This window comes from Cetorhinus maximus, chromosome 2 (genome assembly GCF_964194155.1).
Source record: "Cetorhinus maximus chromosome 2, sCetMax3.hap1.1, whole genome shotgun sequence".
Classification (NCBI taxonomy): Eukaryota; Metazoa; Chordata; class Chondrichthyes; order Lamniformes; family Cetorhinidae; genus Cetorhinus; species Cetorhinus maximus.
Window position 1 is genome coordinate 51,137,191 of NC_135880.1, and position 17,708 is coordinate 51,154,898.

At 44.0% G+C, this 17,708-nt stretch overlaps 1 protein-coding gene across 3 annotated transcripts in view; it reads right to left on the reverse strand.

The window, feature by feature from the left end:
* edil3b (EGF like and discoidin domains 3b) overlaps positions 1-17,708 on the reverse strand; it is a 311,349-nt gene that overhangs the window by 60,354 nt on the left and 233,287 nt on the right. The gene's annotated exons all lie outside the window — the stretch shown is intronic.

Below are 17,708 nucleotides of genomic sequence, written 5' to 3' on the forward strand. Positions count from 1 at the left end.
ATGTTAGAAAACTAATAGAAGAGTTATTACCATCAGCAATACCTTTTTGAAAATGCAGGGTTATTTGTAAAGTGGATCATATTCATTCCACTGTAATAAAGGGGACCCTATGGTAGATAATGGAAATTGGAAGATAGAAAGCCCAATTTTGTTCTTACATGCAAGGTGCAGCAAAACCCTAGCATCATAATTAGAGCAAGCAAATAAAAAGAAAAATTAAAGACTTGTATACACCTTTCAAAACCACGGAATGTTCCAAGTCACTTTACATCAATAAAGTACTTTTGAAGCCTCATCACTACTGTAATGGAGGAATTTGTGCACCGCAACCAATCTGTGTACAGCAAGTTCCCACAAACAGTAATGTGACAATGGCCAGAATTTTTTTTTATTTGTTCATGGGATGTGGGCTTCACTGGCTAGGCTAGCATTTATTGCTCATCCCTAATTGCCCTTGTTCAGGGTCATTTTTAAGAGTCAACCACATTTTCTGGAGTCATAAGTAGGCCAGATAAGGACATTAGATTTCCTTAGTGAGCAACAGTTTCATGGTTATTATTAGACTTTTAATTTCAGATATTTATTGAATTCAAATTCCACCATCAACTGTGGTGGGATTTGAACCAAGGTCCTCAGAGAATTACGCTGGGTTTCTAGGCGGCCAGTCCACGGCAATACCACTATGTCACCACCTCCCCTTAGTTAAAATAATGGCAAGTTTAAAAAAAAAATTCTTTCGAGTTATCAACAGTCACAGATTGCAACTCTTTTGAGTACAATCACAGTTCTTGGTTTCCGGGAGTGGGACATGAACCCACAACCTTCTGATTCAAAGGCGAGGGTGCTATGGACTGAGCCACAGCTGACGCCTCTTAATGGTAAGTTTAAAATCTTTTGAGTTATCAACAGTCACAGATTGCAACTCTTTCGAGTACAATCACAGTTCTTAGTTTCCAGGAGTGGGACATGAACCCACAACCCTCTGATTCAAAGGTGAGGGTGCTATGAACTGAGCCATAGCTGACACCTCTAATGGTAAGTTTAAGGTGCACATCATTACTAATGCGCAAATCGGCCAGCAACTTGTGATCAGGAAGCGATTTGCCATGCAAATCACCACAAGCTGCTGGACAATTTGAAAGATTTAATAGGTAGACTTGCAAAAACAGGAGCTTGCTATCACCATCCCCACTGCTTTGGGAAATTGTTGCACTTAAGCATTAATTACCAATTGAACTCCAGACAGAAAGTTAGGGTTTGTACATAACATAAGTTTTTAATAATGAGATTAGGCTCCTGCACTCAACCTTACAGTTCAGAAAGGGAACAACTGAAACTGTGGAGTCTTCTACAGGTAGTAAATAGCTGGCAATTTTAAAAATTTAATATTTTAAATCTTCTTATTTTTCCTTTGTCTTTTTTCTCTCTTAATTTAAATCTAATCTTTCTTTCCCTCTCTTTATTACTGTCTTTACTTGTTTAACTCCAATTCATCCCCTTTCCAACTCATTCATTCCTCTCTTTCTTTCTCAATCCTTAAATCCCATGGGTTAAAGAGATAGACCGTTGCTACCATCATTCACTGAAGTCCCAGATGCCACATTGCCCTCACCATGCCATTATCAGCTCGCTTCCAGCAAACTATAGCGCAAAACCTTTTGAGCTGAAGGGTGAAGGAAATTGTCTAACTAATGGGACATGCATGAGATACCCTGCTCAAATTCGGGGTCATTAATTCAGCACCCTCATAATGTCAGTATCAGTAGCTCCCTCAGGCTAGTTGTCCCAATTATGCCATCAGCCCTGCTTATTCAAAATGTTTCAAAACTCTACAAAATCAAAAGGTGAATAATTATTTGTCATGCTTTTATTTAGGACACTGATGGTGGTACTTGTTCTTTAAAGGACAAATTGAATCATTGAATAGAATCATAGAATGGTTACAGGGCTGAAGGAGGCCATGCAGCCCATCCTGTTCATGAAGTTCTCTCTCGAGAGCAACTCTTTAGTCCCAGTCCTATGTCCTTTCCCCTTAGCCCAGCAAGTATTTTCTCTTCAGGTACTTAACCAACGTTTTGAATGCCCCAGATGGATCTGCAATTTGAATTCTCCCTTTCTACTCTGTCTAGACCCCTCATGATTTTGAGCATCACTATTAAATATCTCCTATCAATCTTACCTTCTCCAAGGAGAGCAATCTCAGCTTTGCCAATCTACAACTGTAATCTTAACTGAAGTTCCTGGAACCATTCTCGTAAAGTTTTTCTGCATCCACAAAAAGGTTTTGTTGGGTATTGCACTGAGAAAAGATTAACATGTGGACTCACAGCAGGCAGCCATTATTGAACTAACTTTATTTACTTCTCTCCAACAGAGAGGACAGTAGAGAGGGCAATATTTTTAAATCATCATATTTTTCCTTTATCTTTTTTCCCTCTTAATTTAAATCCAACCTTTCTATTCTCTTATTATTACTCTGTCTTTACGTCCTAGCAAGGCTGGAGTCAATGGGAATCAGGGGGAAATCTCTCTGCTGGCTGGAGTCATACCAGCACAAGAGAAGATGGTTGTGGTTGTTGGAGGTCAATTATCTCAGCTCCAGGACATCACCGCAGGAGTTCCCCAGGGTAGTATCCTTGGCCCAAAGATCTTTAGCGGCTTTATCAATGAGCATCCTTCCATCATAAGGTCAGAAATGGGAATGGAATTAGAGGTTAAAGAAATGGGATGGAATTAGAAGTTAAAACACTAGTAAGTGAGTCTGGAAGGCAGAGGAAACGTAGGCTAGATAAGAAAGAAGTGAGTTTAGCAAGGTTAAATGGAATATATTTTAATGCAAGGAGCCTGAGGAATAAAACAGATGAACTGAGAGCACAGATAGGCATGTGGGAGTATGATATCATAGCAATGACCGAGACTTGGCTAAAAGATGGGAAGGATTGGCAGCTCAACATTCCTGGATATAGGGTATTCAGATGAGATAGAGAGGGGGATAGAAGAGGTGGGGGGGGTCGCAATATTGATCAAGGAATCAATTACAGCAGTGAGGAGGGGTGTTATCTTGGAAGGATCATCAAATGAGGCCATATGGGTAGAAGCAAAAAACACAAAAGGGGCAAACACGCTATTCGATGTGTACTATAGGCTCCCAAACAGAGATAGAGGGTCAAATATGTAATCAAATTTCAGAGAAGTGTAAGAATAATAAGGTAGTAATAGTAGGGGATTTTAACTACCCAACTATTAACTGGATAAAAGCAAAATACTGCGGATGCTGGAAATCTAGAACAAAAACAAAAATACATGGAAAAACTCAGCAGGTCTGACAGCATCTGCGGAGAGGGATACAGTCGACGTTTTGAGTCCGTATGACCCTTCATCAGAACTAAGTCATACAGAAATGAGATGAAATATAAGCTGGTAGAAGAGGGTGGGATAGGAGAGCTCGATAGGGGGCCAGTGATAGGTGGAGGCCAAGAAAAGACTGCCAAAGATGTCATAGACAAAAGGACAAAGGGGTCCCTTTGTACACAGGTATAGACATCAGGGTGGAGGACTGTGAAATATTAGGGGAAATTAACATTGAGCGAGAGGAGGTACTAGCAGGTTTAGTGGTCTTAAATATGAATAAATCCGCAGGCTCGGATGAGATGTACCTAGGCTGTTGAGGGAGGCAAGGGAAGAGATATCAGGGGCCCTGGCAGTAATTTTCAAATACTGGTTAGCCACAGGTGAGGTGCCAGGGGACTCGAGGGTCTGCTGACGTTGTCCCATTATTAAAAAAGGGAGGAAGGGATAGACTGGGGAATTACAGGCCAGTCAGTCTAACCTCAGTGGTGAGAATTCTGAGGGACAGGATATATCTGCACTTGGAGAGACATGGATTAATCAGGGATAGTCAGCATGGATTTGTTAAGGGAAGGTCATGTTTGACAAATTTGATCGAATTTTTTTGAGGAGGTAACCAGGAATGTTGATGAGGGTGATGCATTTGATGTGGTCTACATGGACTTTAGCGAAGCTTTTAATAAGGTCCCTCATGGCAGCCTGGTCAAGAAAGTAAGAGGTTATGGGATCCAAGACAAAGTGGCACATTGGGTCCAAAATTGGCTGAGTGGCAGGAAGCAGAGGGCGATGGTGGAGGGATGTTTCTGTGACTGGAAGTCTGTTTCCAGTGGGATTCCACAGGGCTCGGTGCTGGGGCCCTTTTCTCTTTGTGGTGCACATAAATGTACGGACTTGTGGCGGACTTAAATGTAGGGGGTGTGATCAAGAAGTTCGCGGATGACACAAAAATTGGTAGGATGGTAAATGGTGAGGAGGATAGCCATAAACTGCAGGAGGATATCAATGAACTGGTCAGGTGGGCAGAGCAGTGGCAAATGTAATTCAACCCGGAAAAGTGTAAGGTAATGCACTTGGGGAGGGCTAACAAGGCAAGGGATTACACTATGAATGGTAGGACACTGGAAAGTACTGAAGATCAGAGGGACTTTGGTCTGCATATCCACAGATCCCTGAAGGTAGCAGGGCAGGTAGATAAGATGGTTAAGAAGGCATATGGGATACTTGCCTTTATTAGCTGAGGCATAGAATACAAGAGCAGGGAGGTTATGCTGGAACTGTATAAAACTTTGGTTAGCCACAACTGGAATACTTTGTGCAGTTCTGGTCACCGTGATATAGGAAGGATGTGATTGCACTGGAGAGGGTGCAGAGGAGATTTACCAGGATGCTGGCTGGGCTGCAGAGTTTGAGCTATGAGGAAAGATTGGATAGGCTGGGGTTGTTTTCTTGGAGCAGTGAAGGTTGAGAGGGCACCTGGTAGAAGATTACACACAGGGGCCACAGATTTAAGGTAAGAGGCAGAAGGCTAAGCGGGAATTTGAGGAGAAATCTTTTCACCCAGGTGGTGGTGGGAATCTGAAACTCACTGCCTGAAAGGGTGGTTGAGTCAGAAACTCTCGTAACATTTAAGTATTTAGATATTCACTTGCATTGCCATAGCCTCCAGGGCCATGGGCCAAGCACTGGAAAATGGGATTAGTGTAGTCAGACCTTTGTTGACCGGTGCAGACATGATGGGCCAAATGGCCTCCACCTGTGCTGTAAACTTCTATGAGTCTGAGTCTGTCGCTGTTCCTTCACTGTCACAAGGTCAAAATCCTGGAACTCCCTCCCTAACAGCACTGTGGGCGTACCTACACCACATGGTCTGCAGCAGTTCAAGAAGGCAGCTCACCGCCACCTTCTCAAGGACAATTAGGGAGTGCAATAAATGCTGACCTAGCCAGCGATGCCCACATCCCATGAATCAATAAAGAAATAACAAAATGCTCAGATAGTACAATATACTACCCTCCCTCCCCATCTAAAAAAAACCTTGTGCATTAAAATGTTAAATGGTGCATGTACGTAAATTCCCAGAATACAGTATGACTAAATCAACATCAACAATACCTGAAAATTTAAGAGGTTGATTTTCTTATGTTTCTATTATAATCCCAACCAAAACACATATGACCAATATTGCCGGAGTAATTTACACGTGTTAAAAAAAATGTTTTTCCTTAACACCAGTAAGTGTTTAACAAAAATATCATTTGACTGGAAGTAATGACAAGAACAAGTTATCTCTTCGCCATTCCCACATACTTTCTATCAAACTATCTGGCTTCTTTCGCTTTCTGGCTGGGTATTTCCTTCCATTTACATTAGCTTGACTCTATTACACCAAGGTTTAGAGAGAGATTATTAATGGAATATGAATGGTAAGCAATTACTTGCTTTTTTCAGTTAATTCTAATTGCAAATATGCATTTGGCAGATCTATCTTACTGAATACCTTTCCATTGGCAAATTAGAAAACAAATCTTCACTGGTAGGCAGTGGGTAACTATCATTCTCAAACACCTTATTTACTGTTTGCTTAAAATCTCCAGAAATCCAAATGACCCATCTGCTTTTTGAACTACCACCATGGGTGCGGTCCATTCCCTGCTCTTCACTTTCTTAATTGCCTCTGTTCTTCCTAACCTATTCAGCTCTTTACTTACTGCTTCTACCTGTGCATATTATTTTATTTATTTAGCGAATGCAAATCCCCAAAGCCATGTGATAGCCTCCTAATTTACTGAATTTAAGGTGATTAGTCCTCCACCACTTAGTCTGTAGAGGAGACACCCTTCGGTAATGTGCAGCATTACTGGGTCTTTCCACAAGTGCCTAAGGGGTTTGTACTAAGACCCCAGTGGAGGTTGGCTGCACAGGAGCCCTAGCTAGCCTGTCCTGAACCTATTTAGCAAGGACCACTGTCACTGTGGCAGTTCAAAGCCTGCCATTCGACAGGTGGGGTTTGTCACAAGGAACTTGTTAGTGACTTCCTGTGTTTCCCATTCCTTGATCCAAATGACGTGTGCTGATAGGTTTTGCTCTGGAATGATGCTTCAGCTGGGACACTGAGATGGAAGGCGGGCAGTTGGTGGGTTGACCAGGTCATCATGGAGTGGTAAGTGAGGTGCTGCACAGATAGTTTCAACCAGCCTGTGAGCTTTCCAGTCAGCGGACGTGCGGCCAAGAGATGTTTGCAAGGACAAGAGGCCAGGGGAGGGGTGTTCAGCGGAGAGTTCCAATTATGATGCGCATTGTTGCACTCAACTGTGTCAACAAGGTGTGTTGTATCTGTGCATAAAGCACATGCCTGTCCTTGCAAAATGTCAGCTTTACACTGTCCTTTATCTTATCTTCAGCCTTGTGGTGCCTAATTTTATAATTTGTGCTGTCTTAGCACTTCCTCAATGACACACGTGCTTTTATTATCCTTACTGTAAATAACTCAGCCCAGTTTAACTACACCTTCTTAAGCAAATTCCTTCCCATCAGGGAGACTTTGGTCCCTTCTACTATTACCAATGGCAAGTGATAGGCTGTATCATCATATTCCACCCTTACACTAACCTCACCCAACACTGGAATACTCTTATTGGAACAAGGAGTCAGTTTCACACCAGTTTTGCATAAGGAAATGCGACTTACAGACTTCCTGAAGTCTCCTTCTGAGAAAACAAACATGGCTGGAGCTGAATCAATTATGAAAATAAGTTGTGAATTGCCGACTTTCATTTCTACTGTGGGCGCTGGAATTTTATCTTCAGCCCTATCACTCTCACCTTCCATGTGCTGTTTTTCTTGCTCTCTGTCTGATACAACTCTTGATCTTCCTGCATAATAACATCAACTTTTTCCATATCTATCATATGCGCATTCAAGGATTTCCAGGCTCTAAATTAGCTTTAGATCTACCATGACTTCAGCTCGGTGAATGGCTATGACCTGGAGCTTTACTGTTTCCTCCACTCCTGCATGTAGTATGACTGACTGACTTTTCCGCAGGTATGGGAATTTGACTGAAATTCAGGGCATTTAAATGGTTGCTGGCTACCATGGCAGCAAAAGCATTTAAACTTCTGACTTGGAGATTGTGATTTTGGCTTCTTTAGCCTGGATCTCGCTGGAATCTGCTGAAACTCTCTGGCCACCTCAGGAAGAGAGCTCTCTTGCAACTTGCAACTATCTCTTTTCGCTGTTTCCATAGCTATGCCCTCATTACAGACCTCCTTCAATGTTAGCTTATTATCTTTGCTCAAAATCTTAGCCTGGATTTTATTGTTCTTTTAGCCTCCTTTGATCATATTCCCTAAGGTTGATTTCTAAATTTGCACCTTACTCATAGGGATGAGAAAGTTTCTTTAATTTGAGAATGTAATCTGCAATAGTCACACTTGGTAATTGCTTCCTTTCATGAAATGCAAATCTCAGTGCAATCTCATTCTTGGTCGTGCCAGAATATGAGTCCAGAATCCCATTACCTTCAGAATAATCAATACTGCTGAGGCCTTGCGGGCAACATTGGTTAGGCCTTACCTCAAAACCATTTGGCCTCAGCATGGTGAGGAAAACATTTACTTCATCTCCAACTCCTATTTTATTCACATGCAGTCAAATGTGTAACTCCAGTCATAATTACATCGGTCCTCAATGTTAGGGCTGAATTCACCCATTGTCCCCAAATATGTAGTCAATGCCATTTTTTCAGTTATGTACTGTGCTGACTCCCTATGCACCTGAATACAATGTGCACAAAGAGCAATCTTTCAAATTGCTTAAACTTTCTCAAAATCAACTTCAGAAGTTCCAAAAAGACGTCACAATGAGCTGGGTTTCACAGTGGCGGGCAGGGGCAGGGAAAGTTGGTCCCAAACGGACTGACATTTAGAAAGCCTGCCCCATAATGATAACATGCTGGGGAGGGGCTAAACAGGCTAAGGGTCGGACTTCCGCCCCTCAATGGACAGGAAGTCCCACCCTTGAGAACTGCTGCCCAATCTGATTGGCTGGCAGCTGCAGCAGTCCCAGCAGCGGCAGAATTGGGTAGTGGGCGCTGTCGGGGCTGAAAGCAGGCCCTGGGAAGAAGATCATGATGACTGGAGACAGGTGAATCCCAGGCTTTTAGAGTGGGGAGGCACTGGGGAGCCAAGGGAGGTAGGAAAGGGAGTGGGGTGTTGGGTGAACGGCGGGTTTTGCAGGGCAGGTGGGAGGGAAAGAAAATGGGGGGGGGGGTTGACATCTTGGAATGGGTAGAGGTCACCCACTGATTGATGAGGCCCCACCCCCCCAACTTCCTTCCCACCTTTTCAAAGAAGCCATTTCAAAAATGGCCTTTGCACCTTGGCCTGCCGACCACTGTCCAGGGTTTTACGGCAGCAGAGATTGAGATTCTTAATTGTCATTTACTTGGGCAGTGAAGGGCATCAATAGGCCTAAAGGTGGGCAGCCTAGTGGGAACCTCACCTGCCACCCATATGATGGGGAACAGGTTCCATGGACAGGAAGGAGATGGGCTGGACTCCTGACATATTTTACATTCCCCCCCCCTGCCAAAAACACAACCCATGGGGGCTGTAAAATCCAGCCCAATGTTCTTCAATCCTTAAGTTCCAAAATGAAATTTAAAAAAAAATTCCATCCCAGCCATGTCGCCACCTTTCTGTTGAGTTTTGCACTGAGAAAAGATTAACATGTGGACTCACAGCAGGCAGCCATTATTGAATTAACTTCATTTACATCTCCTCCAACAGTGGGAAATATAACAAATGCTCGGCTATTACAATATACGACAGCCTTGACAGCCTTCCAAAATGTGTGGTGCCTAGGATGGGACACAATACTCCAATTGAGGATGAACCAGTGTTTTATAAAGGTTTATCATACCTTCCTTGCGTTTGTACTCTATGCCTTTATATATAAAACCTAGCATCTGTAAGCCCTCTTAATCACTTTCGCAAACTGTCCCATCACCATCAACGATTTGTGTACATGTACCCCAGGTCTCCCTGTTCCTGCATCGCCTTTAGAATTGTATTTTATGTTGTCTCTCCTCATTCTTCCTACCAAAATATATCACTTCACATTTCTCTGCAATAAATCTCATCTGCCATGTGTCTGCCCATCCCACCAGCCTAAGTCTTCTTGAAGCTGATAGCTATGTTCCTCACAGTTCACAACACTTCCAACTTTTGTGTCATTTGCAAATTCACTGGAGAAGGAGGCTCCATAAACATCCCCATTCTCAATTATGGGGGAACCCAGCACATCAGTGCAAAAGATAAGGCTGAAGCCTTTACAGCCAACTTCAGCCAGAGGTGCGGAATCGATAGTCCAACTCGGTCTCATCCTGAGAGCCCCAGCATCAAAATGCAAGTCTCCAGCCAATTTGATTCACTCCACATGATATCAAGAAATGGCTGAAGACACTGGATACTGCAAAAGCTATGGGCCCTGACAACATTCTGGCAATAGTCCTGAAGAGTGTCCTGCAGTCAGCTTCACGATGAAGCAGTCTGGGAAGAGTGTCCTACAGTCAGCATCACTGTGAAGCAGTCTGGGAAGGGTGTCCTGCAGTCTGGGAAAAGTGTCCTGTCATCTGGGAAGAGTGTCCTGCAATTTGGGAAGTGTCCTGCAGTCAGCATCACGGTGAAGCAGTCTGGGAAGAGTGTCCTGCAGTCAGCAACGTGGTGAAGCAGTCTGGGAAGAGTGTCCTGCAGTTAGCATTGCGGTGGAGGAGTCTGGGAAGAGTGTCCTGCAGTCAACATTGCGGTGAAGCAGTCTGGGAAGAGTGACCTGTAGTCAGTTCTTGTCGAAAATAACAAGAGTGACATCACAAGACAGCGCAAGAGAGCGATGGAAAGATCAGAACTAGCGCGATTGCGGGGAAGCTTCAAAAAATGACGTCAGCACAAAGGTGAGAGCTGATTGGTGAGTAGTGGGTAAGTGTTTTTCTCCAGTTTAAAATAGATTAAGCTAAGGAAAGGTAAGTGTTCTGGTTTTAATATAAAGTACAGAAATAATTACATTTTTTTTTACTGTATTTAACTTAAAGTAAGGTTTTTTTTCAACTTGAGGCATGGCAGGGCAGCTCAGTCCCGTGTTAAGTACCGCCTGCAAAGTGTGGGAAGTCTTAGACGCTCCTTGCGTTCTGACCGACCATGTGTGCAGGAAGTGCCACCAGCTGCAGCTACTTGAGCTCCGAGTTTCAGAGCTTGAGCGGCAGCTGGAGGCACTGAGGTGCATCTGTGAATCTGAGAGTTTCGTGGATAGGACATTTTTAGATGTGGTCACCCCACAGCTTATGGAAGTGCAGACAGAGAGGGAATGGGTGACCATCAGTCAGAAGAAAGGTGTCAGGCAGGTAGTCAGGAAATCCCCAGGGTGCATCTCGCTCGAGAACCATTTTTCTGTGTTGGAAAACAATGAGAGTGATGGTCCCTCTGGGGAGTGTAGCCATGCTCATGGAACTGTGAATGGCTCAGCTGCACAGTGGGGGAGGAAATAGAGGGGAAGAGCAATAGTGGTAGGAGACTTGATAGTAAGGGGAATAGATAGGCATTTCTGCGGCTGTTGACGTGACTCCAGGATGGTATGTTGTCTCCCTGGTGTCAGGGTCAAGGATGTCACTGAACGACCACAGGGCATTCCAAAGGGGGAGGGAAAATAGTCAGAGATCGTGGTACACACTGGTACCAATGGCATGGGTAGAAAGAGGGATGAGGTCCTGCAAATAGAATTTAGGGAGCCAGGAAGCAGATTAAAAAACAGAACCTCAAAGGTAGTAATTTCTGGATTACTTCCAGTGCCATGCGCTAGTGAGTACAGAAATAGGAGGTTAGTGCAGATGAATGTGTAGCTGGAGAGATGGTGCAGGAGGGAGAGCTTTAGATTTCTGGGGCATTGGGACGGTTTCTGGTGACAGCGGGATCTGTACAAGGCAGGTGGGTTGCACCTGAACCGGAATGGGACCAACATCCTTGCGGGGAGGTTTGCTAGTGCTGTTGGGGAGGGTTTAAACTAACTTGGCAGGGGTATGGGATCCTGAGAGGAGGTTCAGCAGAGGGAGATGCATAGCCAAAATTAGAAGAGAGAGCAAATGAGTCTGGAAGGTAGAGCAATTATAGGCCAGTTAAGGCACAAGGGAGTTTGGCAAGTTTGGATGGTATTTATTTTAATGCAAGGAGTCTGACAAATAAGGCAGATGAGTGGAGGGCACAAATTAACACATGGAAGTATGATGTCATTGCTGTCACAGAGACATGGTTGAGAGAGGGGCGGGATTGGCAGCTCAATATTCCAGGGGATAGGGTCTTCAGGCGAGACAGGCAAGGAGGTAAAAGAGGAGAGGGTATCACAATATGATCAAGGAATCAATTCAGCAGTAAGGAGGGATGATATCTTAGAAGGATCCTCAAATGAAGCCATATAGGTAGAACTGAAAAACACAAAAGGAGCAATCACATTGCTGGGAATGTACTATAGGCCCCCAAACAGTCAGAGAGAAATAGAAGAGCAGATATGTAGGAACATTTCAGAGAAGTGTAAAAATAACAGGGTAGTAATAGTGGGGGATTTCAACTTCCCCAACATTAACTGGGTTAGTCATAGTGTGATAGGCTAAGAGGGAACGGAATCCTTAAAATGCATCCAGGAGAGCTTTTTGAGCTAGTACGTAGAAGACCCTACAAAAGTGGGGGCGGTCCTGGATTTAATTTTAGGGAATGAAGCTGGGCAAGTGGTAAAGGTATCAGTGGGGGAGCATTTTGCAGTTAGTGATCATAACTCCATTAGATTCAAGGTTGTTGTGGAAAAGGACAAGGATGGGCCAGAAATCAGAGTTCTAAATTGGGAAGGCCGATTTTAATAAGATCAGATATGATTTGGCCAGAGTGGACTGGGAGCAGCTACTTTAAGGTAAATTTGCATCAGAGCAGTGGGACTCATTCAAGAAGGAAATAGGGAGAGTACAGGGCCAACATATTCCAGTAAACACAAAGGGTGGGACCAACAAATCCAGGGAACCCTGAATGTCGAGGGATTTGCAGGATTGCATAAAGAGAAAAAAGGAGGTTTATGGCAGATACCGTGGGCTCAAAACATCGGAAGCCCTAGAGGAGTATCAAATGTGTAGGGGGGAACTTAAAAAGGAAATTAGGAGAGCAAAAAGGGGGCATGCAAAACATTGGCAGTAAAATAAAGGAAAATCCAAAGTGATTTTACAAGTACATTAAGAGTAAGAGATTAACTAGGAAAAGAGAAGGGCCCATTAAGGCCCATAATGGTAATTTGTGGTGGAGCCGGGAGACGTAGGTAGGGTTCTAAATGAATACTTTGTGTCGGTGTTCACAAGTGAGAGGGACAACATGGGTATGGAAATTAGACAGAAGGACTGTGATATAATTAAAGAAATTAGCATAGAAAGGGAAGAGGTTCCAAGTAGTCTGGCAGGCTTAAAATTAGATAAATCTCCAAGCCTGGATGAAATGTGTCCCAGGCTGTTGAGTGAGACAAGGGAGTAGATAGCAGGGGTGCTGGCAATAGCTTTCTGGCCACAGGAGAGGTGCCAGAGGACTGGAGGACAGCCAATGTGGTACCATAATTCAAGGAATTCAAGGAAGGGATAAACCAGGGAACTACAGGCAAGTTAGTCTAACCTCAGGGGTGGGAAAACTATTGGAAGCAATTCTGAGGGACAGAATTAATCTACACTTGGAGAGGCAGGGATTAATCAAGGACAGTCAGCATGGTTTTGTTAAGGGGAGGTTATGTCTGACCAATTTGTTTGAATTTTTCGAAGAGGTGACCAGGTGTGTAGATGAGGGCAATGCATTTGACGTAGTCTACTTGGACTTCAGCAAGGCTTTTGATAAGGTCCCGCATGGGAGACTGATATCGAAGGTAAGAGCCCATGGGATGCGAGGCAATTTGGCAAATTGGATCCAGAGTGGCAGGAAGCAGAGGGTGATGGTCGAGGGGTGTTTTTGTGACTGGATGCCTGTGTCCAGTGGGGTTCCACAGGGATCGGTGTTGGGTCCCTTGATGTTTGTAGTATATATAAACGATTTAGACTTGAATGTAGGAGGGTTGATCAGTAAGTTCACGGATGACACGAAAATTGGAGGGGTGGTAAATAGTGAGGAGGATAGCTTTAGATTACAGGAGGATATAGATGGGCTGGTCAAATGGGCTGATCAGTGGCAAATGGAATTTAATCCGGATAAGTGTGAGGTGATGCACTTGGGCAGGACAAACAAGGCACGGGAATACACGATGAATGGTAGGACCCTGGGAAGTACCGAGGATCAGAGGGACCTTGGTGTGCATGTCCACTGGTCCCTTAAAAGTAGCAGGACAGGTAGATAAGGTGGTTAAGAAGGCATATGGGATACTTGCCTTTATTAGCCGAGGCATAGAGTATAAGAGCTGGGAGGTAATGCTGGAACTGTATAAAAGGCTGGTTAGGCCACAGCTAGAGTATTGCACGCAGCTCTGGAATCCGCGCTATGGGAGGGATGTGATTGCACTAGAGAGAGTGCAGAGGAGATTAACTAGGATGTTGCCTGGGCTGGAGAGTTTTAGTAATGAAGAGAGATTGGATAGACTGGGGTTATTTTCCCTGGAGCAGAGGAGATTGAGGGAAGACATGGTTGAGGTGTATAAAATTATGAGGGGCATAGATAGGGTAGACAGGAAGGAACTTTCCCCCTTGGTTGAGGGATCAATAACCAGGGGGCATAGATTTAAGGTAAGGGGCAGGAGGTTTAGAGAGGATGTGAGGAAGAATTATTTCACCCAGAGGGTGGTGGGAATCTAGAATTCACTGCCTGAAAGGGTGGTAGAGGCAGAAACCCTCATAACATTTAAGAGGTATTTGGATGTGCACTTGCGATGCCGTGGCATACAAGGCTATGGGCCTGGTGCTGGAAAATGGGATTAGAATAGTTAGGTACTTGTTTGACTGGCTCAAACTCGATGGACCGAAGGGCCTTTTTCTGTGCTGTAGACCTCTCTGGTTCTATGACTCTATGAGTTGTGCTCCAGAACTAGCCCTGCCCCTAACTAAGCTGTTCCAGTACAGCTACATTACTGGCATCTCCCCGGCTACGTGGAAAATTGCCCAGGTACGACCCGACCACAAAAAAGCAGGACAAATCCAATCCGACCGGTTACCACTCTATCAGTGTACTCTTGATCATCAGCAATGTGATGGAAGGTAGCAGTGCTATCAAGAAGCACTTACTCAGCAATAACCCACTCATTGATGCTCAGTTTGGGTTCTGCCAGATTCACTCAGCTCCTGACCTCAGTACATGGACAAGAGATCTGAACTCAAAGGTGAGGTGAGAGTGACTACCCTTGACATCAAGGCAGAATTTGACTGAGTGTGGCATAAAGGAGCCCAAGTAAACTTGAAGTTAATGGTAATCAGGGGGACTACTATCCGCTGGTTGGAGTCATACCTAGTACAAAGGAAAATGGCTGTGGTTTTTGAAGGTCAATCATCTCAGTCCCAGGTCATTGATGCAGGAGTTCCTCAGGGTGGTTTCCGAGGCCCAATCATCTTCAACTGTTTCATCAATGACCTTCCCTCCATCATAAGGTCAGAAGTGAGGATGGCTGCTAGTGATTGCACAATGTCAGCACCATTCGTGACTCCTCAGATACTGAAGCAGTCTGTGTCCAAAAGCAACAAGACCTGGACAATATTCAGGTTTGTGCTGACAAGTGGCAAGTAACATTCACGCCACACAAGTGCCAGGCAACAAGAGAGAATCTAACCATCACCCCTTCACATTCAATGGCATTACCATCACTGAATCCCCCACTATCAACATCCTGGGGGTTACCATTGACCAGAAACTGAATTGGACTAGCCATATAAATACTGTGGCTACAAGGGCAGGCCAAAGGCTGGGAATCCTGCAGTGAGTAACTCATCTCCTGACTTCCCAGAGCTTGTCCACCATCTACAAGGAACAAGACAGGGGTTTGATGGAATGCTCCCCGCTTGCATGGATGACTGCAACTCCAAAGACGCTCAAGAAGCTCAACACCATCCAGGGCAAAGCAGCCTGCTTGCTTGGCACCCCATCCACCGCCTTGAACATTCATTGCCTCCAACACACAATGGCAGCAGTGTGAATCATCTACAAGATGCATTGCAGCAACTCACCAAAGCTCCATAGACAGCATCTTCCAAACCCACGACCTCTACCACCTACAAAGACAAATGCAGCAGATGCATGGGAATACCACCACCTCCAAGTTTCCATCTGAGCCACACACCATCCTGAATTGGAACTTGATTGGTGTTCCTTCCCTTTCGCTGGGTCAAGATCCCAGAACTCCCTTCCTAACAACACTGTGGGTCTAGCTACAATACATGGATTGCAGCGGTTCAAGAAGGCAGCTCATTACCACCTTCTAAAGGGAAATTAGTGATGGGCAATAAATACTGGCCTAGCCATCGACGCCCACACCCCATGAACGAGTATTTAAAAAACTGAAATTTTTCCTTCCATATCCAAGTCAAGGTCCTTGACAGATATCAAAAAAAGCAGTGGTCCTAGTCGTGATCTATGGGTAGCCCCACTTTTATACCTCCCTCCAGTTTGAAAACAACGTTCACCACCACTCTGTTTTTTGCCACTCAGCCAAATTTGTATCGTTGCTGCCACTGTCCCTTGTACTCCATGGGTTTCAACTTGCTGAACAGCCCATTATATGGCAATTGCCTTTCAAAGTCCATATAAACCACATCAACCACATGGCACTCATCAATCCTTTCTGTTACCTCATAATAAAGATCAATCAAGATAGTTAAACACAATTTTCCCATTGGAAAGCTTTCCTTAATTCATCCACATTTGTCCAAGTTGCAGGGTTTATCCTTACACCTTTTTTTCAACACTGGTATTAGATTTTCAATTCTTCAGTCCTCTGACACAACCCCTGTATCTAAGGAGGATTGTGAGATTTTGGCTAGTACCTCTGCAATTTCCAGCTTTATTTCCCTTAGCATCCTCAAATGCATCCATGTGATCCTGGTGACTTATCAACTTTAAAGTACAGTCAGCCTTTCTAATACCTGAAAGACCATTTAGTATCTCACTACCTCCTCTTTCATTATGACATTGGCAACATCTTGTTCCTTGGCAAAGATAGTTGCAAAGTACCCATTTAGTACTTCAACCATGCCCTCTACCTCCAGTGTCCCTTTTTTGGGCCCTTATTGACCCAGTCCCTGTACTTTTTTATACCTATTGAAGACTTTTGGATCCCTTTTATGTTAGCTGCCAACGTTTCTTATATTCCCTCTTTGCCTCTGTCATTTTCTTTTTCACTTTCCCTGTGAATATCCTATTTTCAGTCTGGTTCTCATTTAAATTATAAATTTGACATCTGTGATATGCCCCCTTTTTCCTGCTTCATCTTATTCTCTATCTCGTTTGTCATCCAGGGAGGCCTGGCTTTGTTTGCCTCCTCGCTAAAGGCAGCCCATTGTTTCTTTACTGTTTTGCTTGCCATCTTTTGATTCCAATACCCAGGACAGATAGATCCATTCTCATCCCACTGAAATTGGCCCTCCTCTAATTAAGTATTATAAACTATAATCCAGCTAAAAGCTTTTCCTTCTTCATAAAAAAAAACATAAACTTCATGATTCAATGATCACTGTTCCCTCAATGTTCCTCTACTGATAATTGGTGCACTTGACCCGCCTCATGCCCCAGAACTAGATCCACCAATGCCACCTTCTTTGTTGGGCTGGAACTATACTGATCAAGAAAATTCTCCTGAACACACTTCAAAAACTCTTCTTCCTTTTGACACTATTACTACCCAGACTATATTAAGATAATTAAAGTCTCCCATTATCGTTATTCTATAGTTTTTGCACCTCTCCACAATTTCTTTGCAAGTTTGCTCCTGTATATCTTTCCCACTATTTGGGGCCACATAGTATACACCCAGTAATATAATAACACTTTGAATGTTTCTTAACTTTAACCAAATAGATTCTGCCCTTGACCCCTCCAGTGCATCATCTCTCTCTAACACTGTAATACTCTCCTTAATCAATACTGCCACCCTTCCTCCTTTCTTTCCTTCCCTATCTTTCCTGAACATCTTGCATCCAGGAATATTTAGAGCCCAGTCCTGCTCTTTGTTGAGCCAGGTCTCTGTTATTGCCACAACATCATGTTGCCATGTGACTATCTGCGCTTGAAGCTCAAATTTACCACGCCTTGTGTGTTTGCATAAATGCACACTAAACCTAGCTTAGACCTTATTGCATTACTTAGTCTCGATCCACCTAA